Source organism: Palaemon carinicauda, unplaced genomic scaffold (assembly GCF_036898095.1).
Source record: "Palaemon carinicauda isolate YSFRI2023 unplaced genomic scaffold, ASM3689809v2 scaffold2088, whole genome shotgun sequence".
Lineage (NCBI taxonomy): Eukaryota > Metazoa > Arthropoda > Malacostraca > Decapoda > Palaemonidae > Palaemon > Palaemon carinicauda.
The window spans coordinates 1574-16207 of record NW_027169688.1 but is presented as its reverse complement, the minus strand read 5'-3'; the positions used below and the strand labels follow the sequence as shown (position 1 = coordinate 16207).

Below are 14634 nucleotides of genomic sequence, written 5' to 3'. Positions count from 1 at the left end.
GGCTGCAACAGTAAAAAAATAGCCCAGTGAGGAAAGAAAATAAGGAAAAAAAAATAGACTGAGTAGTGAACAATTATGAGATATTTTAAAAACATACATTTTAATAATACAAGAAGTATTGAACAATTAAAATTAGAAATGATGCTAAAGGAGCATTTCACTGGACGGCACAGGTCTCTCGCCCAGAAATAGATTTTTCCTTCGTCAAAATCCCTTTTTTAAAACACGTTTTATTCTGATTTCAGAGATATAGAGTTCGAGCATCTGTTGGGGGAGGAGTACATCACCGAGACGGTCCTCGGCAAGACGTTCTGCATCTCCTGCGAGTCCTTCTTCCAGGTACGTAACGCCCGAGAGATTACTCTGCGCTTTGACTCGTTGATTTCAATTGTTGAGATGGGAATAGTCAGAATTGTCAATACAGGTTCTCGGCTTACAAACTTGATGGTTTGTAAGAAGCCGGTTGTATGTCAAATTGCTTGTAGAAATCTTCTTCTTCTTCTTTGTCTGCATCCCCTCCCACCTTTATGTAGGGTCGATGTTTCTGGCCAGCTTTCTCCATCTACCTCTGTCCCACACTTCATCACCGGTTAATCCCTTTGATCGAAGGTCATCCTTGATACAGTCCATCCACCTTCACTTTGGTCTCCCTCTCCTTCTCGTTCCCTGTACCTGCATTTCCATCACTCTCCTCCCAATATACTGTTCATCTCATCTCATGACATGACCATACCACCTCAGTCTACTTTCTTCTTCTTCTTCTTCTTTGTCTGCATCTTTTCCCACTTCTATGGGGGGCCGATGTTTCTGGCCAGCTTTCTCCATCTACCTCTGTTCCACACTTCATCACCGGTTAATCCCTTTGATCGAAGGTCATCCTTGATACAGTCCATCCACCTTCACTTTGGTCTCCCTCTCCTTCTCGTTGCCTGTACCTGCATTTCCATCACTCTCCTCCCAATATACTGTTCATCTCATCTCATGACATGACCATACCACCTCAGTCTACTTTCTTCTTCTTCTTCTTCTTCTTTGTCTGCATCTTTTCCCACTTCTATGGGGGGCCGATGTTTCTGGCCAGCTTTCTCCATCTACCTCTGTTCCACACTTCATCACCGGTTAATCCCTTTGATCGAAGGTCATCCTTGATACAGTCCATCCACCTTCGCTTTGGTCTCCCTCTCCTTCTCGTTGCCTGTACCTCCATTTCCATTACTCTCCTCCCAATATACTGTTCATCTTTTCTCATGACATAACCATACCATCTCAGTCTACTTTCTTGGATCTCATCTGATAGTTTTCTAACTCCTGCGGTACCCCTAATTACCTCATTCCGTATCTTATCTCTTCTCGACGTTCTCATGTTACGTTACACTTGACTGGCATAAAGTGCAAAGGCACGACTGTTGAATAACACAGTTTGCAGATATAATTGTAGATATAATTTTATTAAATTTTGGCTTAGGGTAGGCCTAGCCTGTTTCTCATGCCTATGATTTCCAGCTGCAAAATTCAACGAATAGTCCCGTTTTACGCGAATTGAATATCAGGTTATCGCAAATATCATTTTGCTGACTATACTAACCCTTTTACCCCCAGGCTATTTGGAACTTTCCAACCCTTAACCCCCAGGGGTTATTTTTTATTCAAGCACATTTTGCAATATATTATTTTTCAAATTGCTCTAACAGCCTTAATTTTCGTCATAGAGAGGTCAGGTTGGTCTCATTCTCTTGGAAAATGCCTGAAATTTCTCAAAAAATTATTAAAAAAAAAAAAAATTGTAAATAGCAGTTTTTTTGCAAGGACTTACCGGTACATCCATGGGGGTAAAGGGATGAGTTTTTGTGAAATGTACCAGTACGTCCTTTGGGGGTAAAAGGGTTAAATTATATTTTTCAATATTTAACTTAGCCGGTGATTATATAGCTGCAACTCTGTTGCCCGACAGACAACTCTACGGTAAAAACTCGCCAGCGATCGCTACACAGGTTGCGGGTCTGCCCAACAGCGCCATCTGTCGTCCAGATACCCAGTACTCAATGTAAACAAAGACTCAATTTTCTCTCTGTCGAGCTATCGACAAGACGTACTTTACTCGCTGTTGCTAAACTGGAGTTTTTCACATCTATTTGGTGAAGTACTATATTCTAGTTTTGAGCTTTCGCTATGCAGGTGTTTTATCTTCATCTTAAATCTTGAACTCGTTTTGGATAGATTTAATTATGGTGACAAAGAGAGTATGGACTTTCTTTCACTTTTAAATGGCCGACCCTTCCCTTAGACGGAAGTGTGTTTAGGCTTTTAGTAATTATCTTATCACGTTATAGATTTTCCTCTATATATTTTATATCTCTCCGCCTTTATTAGGCCTCTTCGATTAACTTTCCATTTATTATAAACATATAAAAATAAATTTTAATGTTTTGTTTATATGCGATCTTTCCTGAGAGTAGGCGGTCCTAACTTGGAAACCGAAGTTAATCAACGTTGAGCCCTTTATATCGTAATTAGCTTTTAAAGAGCTAAGGATTTAAAACTTTTTAAATGTAATATTTTATGAAAGAATTTCTTTGATAGTCTTCGTACTGTTTTCAAAGATGAACTAACGTTTAGTTTATTTATGCTACGCAGTTGTTGACGTTCAGGACGTTCAACATGCGCTCTATCGTTACGATAGAGAGAGAGTGTATCACGGTTTCACTTTGCAGTAAGAGTAAATCGATTCTGACGTTTTGTTCATTCTTTCTTAGCTTAAATGTTTTAAATTCTATTTTAAAGGAACTTTTTATTTGAAAAACCTTTCAGTTTTTTCCTTTAGTCAAATAACATGTTTTTTTGACGAAATATAATTGGGCTCTTCTCTTAGGTGCGAAATCAAGAGAGAAAGAGAGAGAGAGATAGAGACGGAGGGAGAGAGAGGAGAGAAAACGTTCCGTTCAAGCGGGTGACGTTGTTCTCGAGTTACTCTCGTCCCTAGTCGCTGTACGGGGAGGAAGGATAAAACGTTTTTAGTTTTTTATTCTCGTCCCCAGGCTATGTGCGGTGAGAGATTGAAAACGTAGTTATATGAACTAGTTTTTAGTCTCTTTCCCAGCCACTGATTTTTTTTATCTTAAAATATGTTTTCTGTTTTTTGCTGGTATTAATGAGCTTGCATTATACGACTGATTTCGCAATTACTACCCTTTAATGAAGGGTAGAATTGCGTGTTTCAGGTAGAAATCAGTAAAAGTTTCGATTTCAGTGAAATAAGTGCAAAACAGAAAATCGAAGTGATAAAGTGATATGCGCAAAGTGTTACAGTGTTGCGTCCGAGGGTTCGTCTGTTCGTGCCTGTCGTTCACCTAGTCCGGGACCTCTTGCATGCTCCCAAGCCCAGGGGAGAAGTAATGTCAAACGACTTATGGGTTCGAGAGGCCTTGATCAACGAACAGACGTTTTTCCCTCTATGGTATCGGGTGTATCTTACCAAGATCTCCCCTACCATAAGACGAGAGAGACGTTGTTTCTCCTCGTCATCCGAAGGCTTTTCGCATAAGAAACCTGTCACAAGGTTTCGAAGCCCTTAAGCGAAAGTCAGTCCTTTCAGGACCGGTCCAGCGTCCTGGTTACAACCATTAGGACAGCTCTGACCCTATGCAGTCATCGGATAACTGCTCGCCGCCTAACAAAAGCGTAACACAGACTCCGAGAGTCTTTTTTTGTTGGCAAAGTGTTGCGGTCACAGACGTTACCCTCGTCTCTTACCACAACCATTTCCGTTGATCCTTAATGGGTTGTATGGCAAGACATGCAGTATATGCTTGCCTCCCTTATGGAAGACTATTCTGCCGATTAGTCCGTTGAGTCTAGCCGTTTATCTCATCGATATCCTGGCTTTCAGCCAACCTAACGTTCCTTTGTGCTTTCTGTTGACGTTGGCGTAGCTTAGTCACGTCAGTCAGGTTGTTGAGAACCACACTCGATGCGGTCTCGTGTGGTTTTTCAGCCGCATTTGGACGTTAGGCCACTTGCTGATGCTCCTGTTGACGTTCAAGACGTTCACTAACAATCGGAGTTGACTTGTTTTGACGTTGTGCGTCAACCTCCGCATTCTAGAGTTGTTTTGACTGCTCAGTCTAGGCAGTCAAAGCAGTCTCGAGTGGACGCTGTGCGTCCTCACGCACCTGTTGTGGTTGACAGTTCAGTTGTTGACAGTTCACAGACTGTCAAGCAGTTACATGACGTTGCGTTCTGGTCCGCTACTAATGCACCAGTGAGTGTGGACTCTGCTTGTAAAGCATTGCCACCACGGTAGGTCTCTCCCTTGCTTGAGACTCAGCTTTTATCGGACAAGGTTCCTGTGGATGAGGAAGTTGCTGTTCCCCCTCCTACTGATATTCCCTTGAGGACTCTGTCAGATGGAGAGGAGCCTAAAGCTGCTTAGCCCCCTATGGACTTTAATTAAATCATGATGATTTTTTTAAGGATCTTTGTCCGGATCTTTTTGTAACTGCTGCTCCTCGTTCGCCTAAACGTCAGAGCTTGCATTAGGCCTAGCTACTTCGAAGCTGTTGTTTTTAAGCTAGTGCTCTCTCGCTCTCCTAGAGAGCTTTACGTTGGCTAGGCGACTGGTTTTTCACCAGGAGGAGTTTGGGGGATACAGCCTTTGCTTTCCCTTCTTTTAAACTGGTTTATAGAGCGAGAGTCTGATATGACACGAGAGAAGTTCTCGGCTTGGGAGTTCATGCCTCTGCCCAGATAGACTTCTCAATTCTCGTAGACTCTCCCTGGCGCCTGGCCAGGAGACGCTCCAAGTTTTTTACAGGTCAACTTCACAGCTGTTTTCGAGCCTTTGAAGTTTTGCTGTACAATTATGTCATGCATAACAAGGCTTTCAGGGATGGTAAGCGGTACCGCCGCAGTCGCTAACCCCGTCTGTTGCCGCACCTGCTCCCGTAGACCCTAAATGGGCTTTGCTGCAAGACATGCAGTCCAAGCTTGCGTCCTTGATAGAGGACTTTAATGCGGAGAAGGTTGCTACCGAACCTTCTGGCCAACAACCTTCCAACCGGTCGGTTGTGCGCCCTGTTGACGCTGAGGTAACCTACTTGCGTCTGCCAGTTGAGGTGGTTCCTCCACCGATGCGACCCAGTGTGGGTTGCCAGCCGCACGTTGACGTTAAGCGACGCTCGGAGGTGGTAGTTGACGTTCAGGACGTTCAACAACCAGCAGAGGTGACTTGTTTTGACGCAGTGCGTCAACCTCAGCAACCCGGTAGGGTGTTGACTGCACAACCCAGACGGTCTAGACAGTCTCGGGTTGACGCTGTGCTTCCTCGCGCACCCATGGTTGTTGACAGTTCACAGACTGTGCAGCAGTTCCATGATTTTGTGTCCGGCTCCGTCACGCATGCACCAGTGCGACCGGACTCAGCGAGCCAGACGTTGCCCACTCCGTTGCCGTTTCCTCATCAGTTTTCGGATGAGGAACCCTCTGATGAGGACGTTGCTGAACAACAAGACGATCAGCCCCCAGAATAGATCAAGCCCTGCTATCCATCCAGAAGATGCTGAAGAAGGAACGCTGCTCAGTCAGGCTGTGGATGAGTCTGGTAGGGACGCTGTCATCCGTGGAACACTTTGTGTCACTAGGAAGACTAAACCTCCGTCCTCTTCAATACCATCTAGCTTTTCACTGGAAAAAGGACAAGACGCTAGAAGCGGTCTCGATCACGGTTTCCGAAAAGATAAAGTCTTGTCTGACTTGGTGGAAGGACAATATCAACCTAAGAGAGGGTCTTCCCCTGGCTGTTCAGACTCCCAACCACGTTCTCTTCTCGGACGCATCGGACGTGGGCTGGGGCGCGACACTAGACGGTCGGGAATGCTCAGGACTGTGGAACTCGAGTCAGAGGAGCTTGCATATCAACTGCAAGGAGCTGTTGGCAGTACATCTGGCCTTGAAAAGCTTCAAGTCTCTCCTTCGAGGCAAAGTGGTGGAAGTTAACTCGGACATCACCACGGCCTTGGCGTACATCTCCAAACAAGGAGGTACCCACTCACTGACGTTATACGAGATCGCAGGGACCTGCTCATCTGGTCAAAAGGTCAAGACATCTCCCTAGTAGCGAGGTTCATCCAAGGCGACTTGAACGTCATAGCAGATTGTCTCAGTCGGAAAGGGCAAGTAATTCCAACCGAATGGACCCTCCACAAGGATGTGTGCAAGAGACTTTGGGCCACTTGGGGTAAAACCATCCATAGATCTCTTTGCAACCACGCTGACCAAGAGGCTTCCAATCTATTGCTCTCCAGTCCCGGACCCAGCAGCAATACATATAGATGCTTTCCTCCTAGATTGGTTACATCTGGATCTCTACGCATTCCCACCGTTCAAGATTGTCAACAAGGTACTGCAGAAGTTCGCCTCTCACGAAGGGACAAGGTTGACGTTAGTTGCTTCCCTCTGGCCCGCGAGAGAATGGTTCACCGAGATACTTCGATGGTTAGTAGACGTTCCCAGTAGTCTTCCTCTAAGGGTAGACCTTCTACGTCAGCCACACGTAAAGAAGGTACTCCAAAGCCTCCACGCTCTTCGTCTGACTGCCTTCAGACTATCGAAAGACTCTCGAGAGCTAGAGGCTTTTCGAAGGAAGCAGCCAGTGCGATTGCTAGAGCAAGGAGAGCGTCTTCCATTAGAGTCTACCAATCGAAGTGGGAAGTCTTCCGAGACTGGTGCAAGTCAGTTTCTGTATCCTCGACCAGTACCTCTGTAGCTCAAATAGCTGTTTTTCTCTTATACCTGAGAAAAGGACGATCCCTTTCAGCTCCCACTATCAAGGGCTACAGAAGCATGTTGGCATCGGTCTTCCGGCATAGAGGCTTAGATCTTTCCAAACATAAAGATCTGCAAGACCTCCTTAAGTCTTTTGAGACCACCAAGGAGCGTCGTTTGGCTACCCCTGGATGGAATTTAGACGTGGTACTAAGATTCTTCATGTCAGACAGGTTGGAGCCGTTACAATCAGCCTCCCTGAAAGATCTCACTCTTAAGACTCTTTTCCTGGTATGCTTAGCCTCGGCTAAAAGAGTCAGTGAGATTCATGCCTTCAGCAAGAACATCGGATTTTCGTCAGAAAAAGCCACTTGTTCGCTACAACTTGGTTTTCTAGCCAAAAATGAGCTGCCTTCTCGGCCTTGGCCTAAATCTTTCGATATCCCCAGCTTATCGGAGATCGTAGGCAATGAACTAGAAAGAGTCTTATGCCCTGTTAGAGCTCTTAAGTTCTATTTAAAGCGTACTAAACCTTTACAAGGCCAATCTGAAGCTTTATGGTGTTCAGTTAAGAAACCATCCTTGCCTATGTCAAAGAATGCTTGGTCAGACTTTATCAGATTGTTAATACGAGAAGCTCATTCACATCTGAGTGAGGAAGACCGAACTTTGCTTAAGGTGAAGACGCACAAAGTTAGAGCTGTAACAACTTCCGTGGCCTTTAAGCAAAATATATCTCTGCAAAGTATAATGGACGCAACCTATTGGAGAAGCAAGTCAGTGTTCGCGTCATTTTACTTGAAAGATGTCCAGTCTCTTTACAAGAACTGCTACACACTGGGACCATTCGTAGCAGCGAGTGCAGTAGTGGGTGAGGGCTCAACCACTACAATTCCCTAATTCCATACCCTTTTAATCTTTCTCTTGAAATGTTTTTATTGTTGTTTTTTGGGTTGTCCGGAAGGCTAAGAAGCCTTTCGCATCCTGGTTGATTTGGCGGGTGGTCAAAGTCATTTCTTGAGAGCGCCTAGATTAGGGGTTTTGATGAGGTCCTGTTGTATGGGTTGCAACCCTTGATACTTCAGATCCTAGGGGTCGATCAGCATCCTAAGAGGATCGCGAGGCTCCGTAAGGAAGACGTACTTAAAAGGCAGAGTAATTGTTCAAGTCGACTTCCTTACCAGGTACCTATTTATTTTGTTTTTGTTATTTTGATAACTTCTAAAATGAAATAAAAACTCTTAGCTCATAAAAGTGTAAACATATATTGCTGGTCTCTACCCACCCCCCTGGGTGTGAATCAGCTATATAATCACCGGCTAAGTTAAATATTGAAAAATGTTATTTTGATAATAAAATAAATTTTTGAATATACTTACCCGGTGATTATAAATTAAAGGACCCTCCCTTCCTCCCCAATAGAGACGCAGTGGGACGAGGAGAAAATTGAGTCTTTGTTTACATTGAGTACTGGGTATCTGGACGACAGATGGCGCTGTTGGGCACACCCGCAACCTGTGTAGCGATCGCTGGCGAGTTTTTACCGTAGAGTTGTCTGTCGGGCAACAGAGTTGCAGCTATATAATCACCGGGTAAGTATATTCAAAAATTTATTTTATTATCAAAATAACATAATATTCTTTTATTCCATTATACTAGATCTGGGATTTAATGATTTCAGTTGGATTTGAGTTATATCTCCGAATGGTTCTAAGTTGAGGATCTTAACCATTCTACCCCCAGTGGACGTACTGGTACGTTTAACAAAACTCATCCTTTAACCCACATGGACGTACTGGTACGTCCTTGCAAAAGACTGATTTTTTTTTTTTTTTTTTTTTTTTTTTTTGTGCATATTTTTGATAATTTTGAGAAACGTCAGGCATTTTCCAAGATAATGAGACCAACATGACCTCTCTATAACGAAAATTGAGGCTGTCAGCGCGATCTAAAAAAAAATTATTGCGAAACGTGCTTGAAAATGGAAAACGCCTCGGGGTTAAGGGTGGGAAGGTTCTAAATAGCATTGGGGGTAAAAGGGTTAATTGTATACGTCTATTACTCTCCTCATGACGAGAATAAACAATTTCAGGTCAACACCGAAGGATGCGAAGCGCTGTACGAGACCGTGGCGTACTTCGCCGAGTTGGACGGCACCTCCATAATCCTCGACATCTGCTGCGGCACGGGCACCATTGGAGTTTCCCTGGCCGACGTAAGTTCGTCTGTCCTTGTTTTTTATGTTGTTATCCCAGTTTAACTTTTGTTATTTGAGGATCAACCAGTCAGAATGTAATGAGCTGAGCTTGACTCATTGGGCTGGTTATTCTTCTCTTTTTAATAATAAAAATAATAATAGAGTATTAAGAAATTTAGATTATTGTAAATCAAAGAATTATCAAGGGTTGGTCATTGTAAATCAAAGAATTATCAAGGGTTGGTCATTGTAAATCAAAGAATTATCAAGGGTTGGTCATTGTAAATCAAACAAATATCAAGGGTTGGTCATTGTAAATGAAAGAATTATCAAGGGTTGGTCATTGTAAATCAAAGAATTATCAAGGGTTGGTCATTGTAAATCAAAGAATTATCAAGGGTTGGTCATTGTAAATCAAACAAATATCAAGGGTTGGTCATTGTAAATGAAAGAATTATCAAGGGTTGGTCATTGTAAATCAAACAAATATCAAGGGTTGGTCATTGTAAATGAAAGAATTATCAAGGGTTGGTCATTGTAAATCAAAGAATTATCAAGGGTTGGTCATTGTAAATCAAACAAATATCAAGGGTTGGTCATTGTAAATGAAAGAATTATCAAGGGTTGGTCATTGTAAATCAAAGAAACATCAAATTTGGTCATTGTAAATCAAAGAAACATCAAATCTTGGTCATGGATAGTCAATAAAACATAAAATTTTGGTCATTGTAAATCAAAGAATTTGTAAATTTTTTATCATTGTAGATTAAAGAGACGTCATATTTGGTAGTGTAAATCAAGGGAACATCAAATTTTGGTCATAGTAAATTAAAGAAACATCAAATATATGTCATTGTAAGTCAAAGAAATGTCAAATCATGGTCATTGTAAATCAAGGGAACATAAATATTTGTCATTGTAAATCAATGAAACATCAAATCATGGTCATTGGCAGTCAAAGAAACATCAAATATTTGTCATTGTAGATAAAAAGAAACATCAAATTTTGGTCATTGTAAATTAAAGAAACATCAAATATTTGTCATTGTAAATAAAAAAAACAAAATTTTGGTCATTGTAAATTAAAGAAACATCAAATTTTGGTCATTGATAGTCAAAGAAACAAATATTGGTCATTGTAAATGAAAGTAATATCAAGTCTTGGTCATTGGCAGTCAAAAAACATCAAATTTGGGTCATTGTAAATCAAAGAACCCACAAATCATGGTCATTGTAAATCTAAGAAACTTCTTTTCTACTTATAGTCATTTTTTTCATGACTCGTTAGGAATTCTTAGTCAAGTTTTGGATAGGCCTGAATTTTGCTTGATTGGTTTGCCACTGTATTCTTATCTTGACTCTTTCTTATAGAGAACAATTAATGTCACTGAGACAGCCATTATCTTCCATCAAATAATAATAATAAGTTTATTGAAGCCATTTTTCAATTGTAATCTTTCCCCATACGTGATCTTGTTTTCCCCACTCCCTCTTCAGCAATGCTTGAAAGTCTACGGCATCGAAATGATCAAGAAAGCTGATGAGGACGCCAGGCACAACGCAGACTTGAACGGCCTGGACAACGTCCCCATTTACACCGGAAAGGCGGAAGTGAACATGAACGCGGTGCTGGCCCAGTGCGCCAAATACAAGACAGTCGGCGTTGTCGATCCGCCATGAGCCGGACTGCGTGAGTCATTGGATTTTGTTATTCTCGTGTTCTTGATATTTCAAGACTTGTTTAGTCTTTGAGAAAGTATTAATTCCAATGGTGATATGATATTAAATTCCTATGAAACCGGAGAATTGGTTTATGAAGCTGAGTTAAATTCTTTATTTTTTTTTATTGTTACCTCTTCCAAGGAGATTGTAAAATGACCTGGATATTTTGAGACTCATTCAGTCTTTCAGAAAGTATTAATTACAATAATAATACGATGTTAAATGCCTATGAAACCGGAGAATTATTTTTATTACCTCTACCAAGGAGGTTGGTAAAGTAACCTGCTTTTGTATTTATATTCGGTTGTCTGTGAGCTGGAATACGTCAGAACTTCTTGCCAGATTTTTGCCGGATTTTAACAACGTATAGATATTACGCTATGCAAAAACCCATTAAATTTACTAGATTCTAGTTATTGTTAGTGATATACTGTGGATTCATTCACGGTCAGCACATGGAAAAAGAGAAGCTTGGTGTGTAGACGGTAGTAAAATATTAACGATCTTCATTGGCAAATTATTATAAAGTACAGGTGGTTAATTCAAAATTCACAATCAACATATCAAAAAGAGAAAGCTTCGTCTGTAGATGGTAGTAAAATATTGACTTTCTTCATGGGCAAATTGTTATAAAGTAGATTAATTCATAATTGATATATCAAAAAGAGAAAGCTTTGTCTGTAGACGGTAGTAAAATATTGACAATCTTCATTAGCAGAAATCTAATATCACCCTAGCAGTACCAGCTGAACTCGGTTGAGTTCCTTGTCAGGCTGGGAGGAACGTAGAGAGTAGAGGTCCCCTTTTTTGTTTTTGTTTCATTTGTTGATGTCGGTTACCCCCCAATATTGGGGGAAGTGCCTGGGTATATTATTATTATTATTACTATCCAAGCTACAACCCTAATTGGAAAAGCAAGATGCTATAAGCCCAGGGGCTCCAATATGGAAAAATAGCCCAGTGAGGAAAGGAAATAAGGAAATAAATAACTGAAGAGAACAAATTAACAATAAATCATTCTAAAAAAAGTAATGTCAAAAGAGATATGTCATATATAAACTATTAACAACATCAAAAACAAATATGTCATAAATAAACTATAAAAAGACTCATGTCTGCCTGGTCAACAAAAAAGCATTTGCTCCAACTTTGAACTTTTGAAGTTCTACTGATTCAACTACCCGATTAGGAAGATCATTCCACAACTTGGTAACAACTGGAATAAAACTTCTAGAGTACTGCGTAGTATTGAGTCTTATGATGGAGAAGGCCTGGCTATTAGAATTAACTGCCTGCCTACATTCAGTAAAACTTTACATTCTAACAAAGTATCAATCTCCCAACAGCCGAGAGGGTTATCAGAGAGCTCCGCAAGTGCGAGAACATGGATCGGCTAATCTATATGTCGTGCGATCCCGACGGTGCCTTCAAGAATTTCGTCGATCTCTCGACCGAGAGCAAGAATTATAAAGGAGAATTTTTCGTTCCAATCAGGTGAGTCTGTTAACCCTTTAACCCCCAGGCTACTGTATTTGGAAATTTCCAGCCCTTAACCCCCAGGGGGTTATTTTTTTCCCAGCACATTTTGCAGTATATTTTTTTTAAATTGCTCTAACAGCCTTAATTTTTGTCATAGAGAGGTCAGGTTGGTCTTATTCTCTTGGAAAATGCCTGAATTTTCTCAAAAAATTATCAAAAATATGAAAAAAAAATTTTTATAGCCTTTTTTGCAAGGACGTACCGGTATGTCCGTCCATTGGGGTAAAGGGATGGCTTTTGTGAAACGTACCAGTACGTCCTTTGGGGGTAAAAGGGTTAACTAATTCGAGTTGTCGGGCTTTTTAAAGGAAGTCGGAAATACTTCTGTGTAGCGAGCATACAGCATTGATCGATTGTAAAAAATTTGTGTAATGTTTTTGAGTTTTAAACAGGTTTTTATTTTTACGATAAGTATTTAAAGCTTTCAAGATCTCCTGATGGTAAATTTCAAATGGCACATACATACATATACTAAGGCACTTCCCCCAGTTTTAGGGGGGTAGCCAACATCAAACAAAAGAAACAAAAAAAAAAAAAAGGGGACCTTTCCTCTCTACCTTTCCTCCCAGCCTGAGAAGGGACTCAACCGAGTTCGGCTGGTACTGCTAAACTCGATTGAGTCCCTTGTCAGGCTGGGAGGAACGTAGAGAGGAGAGGTCCCCTTTTTTTTTGTTGCTTTTGTTCGACGTCGGCTACCCGAGAAAAACTGGGGGAAGTGCCTTGGTATATGTATGTATGTGCCATATGAAATTTACCATCAGGAGAGCTTTCAAATGGCAAAAATACTAATAATAATTGATGAGAACAACAAGTTTGTTGATTAAAACATGCACCGGATATCTTAATTGACCAGTCTGTGGATAACTTATGGCTGTGAAAACAAAAGTTACAAAAGTAACTTAGAAGAATAAATTTGCCTAACCCTCCGTGCCTGAAGGTTTAGACCAACGAAACTTTCTCTGGAAACGACATAGTTAAAAAAGTCGTGAATCGTCAAGTTTATCATCTTCGTTTCATTGCCGAGAGGGAATTTGAATGTTGTAAGCCACCGTATAGTACAATTTAGAAGTGTTTTACATCTGGTTAACCCTTTTACCCCCAGGCTATTTGGAACTTTCCAACCCTTAACCCCCAGGCATTTTTTTTTTTTCAAGCACATTTTGCAATATATATTTTTTAAATTGCTTTAACAGCCTTAATTTTTGTCATAGAGAGGTCAGGTTGGTCTCATTCTTTTGGAAAATGCCTGAATTTTTCCATAAAGTTATCAAAAATATGCAAAAAAAATTGTAAATAGTTTTTTGCCAGGACATCCGTGGGTGTAAAGGGATGAGTTTTGTGAAACGTACCAGTACGTTCATTGGGGTAAAAGGGTTAATTCACGGTTCTTGTGGGACCGTGATTTAGAGGGGCATGGCGTACCTGTTTCTTTAGTTCTATTGGAACTTTTCTTTCTACATTTTATACATGTTGTGATTTTAGAATTTGATGTAATTACATAGAAAAGCATCCTTGGTTGAAGTGTTCCTTCCTTTTAATTTTTACTTATCATTGCAGAGCGGCCGTTGTCGACCTCTTCCCTCACACACCCCACTACGAGCTGCTCATCCTGTTCGAGAGGTGGGAGGAACGCGAGTGGAGAAGGATAATGGAAAAGGTATAGTTTACTTGTGAATTCTCGGAGAGGACATTTTGTATGATGCCAGTGGCGAGTATCAAGCGGGCAGTAGCGAAGACGTGAGTATTGTTATCCTTTTTTATGATAGTCTATTTTGTAGATAACTGAAAATATCTAGAATTTAAGCCTTGTCCACGGACACTTATTTAGATCAGGGGTTCCCAACCAGTGGTACATTTTTACTCAGTGGGTACATTGGATCTGATAGAATGGCCTGTACTGTGCAGTGCATGATTTAATCTGCAATAAGATTGAAAGATATTATATCACTGTCAATTTCATTGTATTTTTTCATCATCAGTTTTAGGGGTACACAGGAAGCTTAAAAAGCCCAAGGGGCACAGAAGGACAAAAAGGTTGGGCGCCCAAGATTTAGATGATCTAACCACATGGTTTATCCTTACCACATCACAATGGGATTTTAGTTCTTACGGCTTTACAGATTTCAAATGAATATAGATTCATTATTTTTCATTAATGATAGCCTTTAGTCCATCTTCTATTGGATGAACTATTTTATCGGGTTAAAACTTGGGTACGTAGATGGGTTTTTTGACGATTAATAACACGCTTCGGTCGGTGGGATTATTATGCTAGTGGAAACTGCAATACTGTAAATTTTTGTATGAATTTGGTGGCATACCCTTTACTTTTAAGTTTTAACTTTAGAGAAAAGTAGGAGCAAGTTTGTGCAGTCTTGAAGGGAGGTGCGCTAATGTTTGTAACAGCAGATATCGGT

The 14634-nt window shown here is 40.9% G+C and overlaps 1 long non-coding RNA gene across 1 annotated transcript; it reads left to right on the top strand.

The window, feature by feature from the left end:
• The first annotated feature begins 227 nt into the window (after positions 1-227).
• Positions 228-14314, top strand: LOC137635993 (uncharacterized). The gene is made up of 5 exons (XR_011042878.1): positions 228-339; positions 8852-8974; positions 10454-10646; positions 12025-12172; positions 13775-14314. It is a non-coding gene; the product is annotated as an uncharacterized lncRNA (long non-coding RNA).
• Positions 14315-14634: the final 320 nt, after the last annotated feature.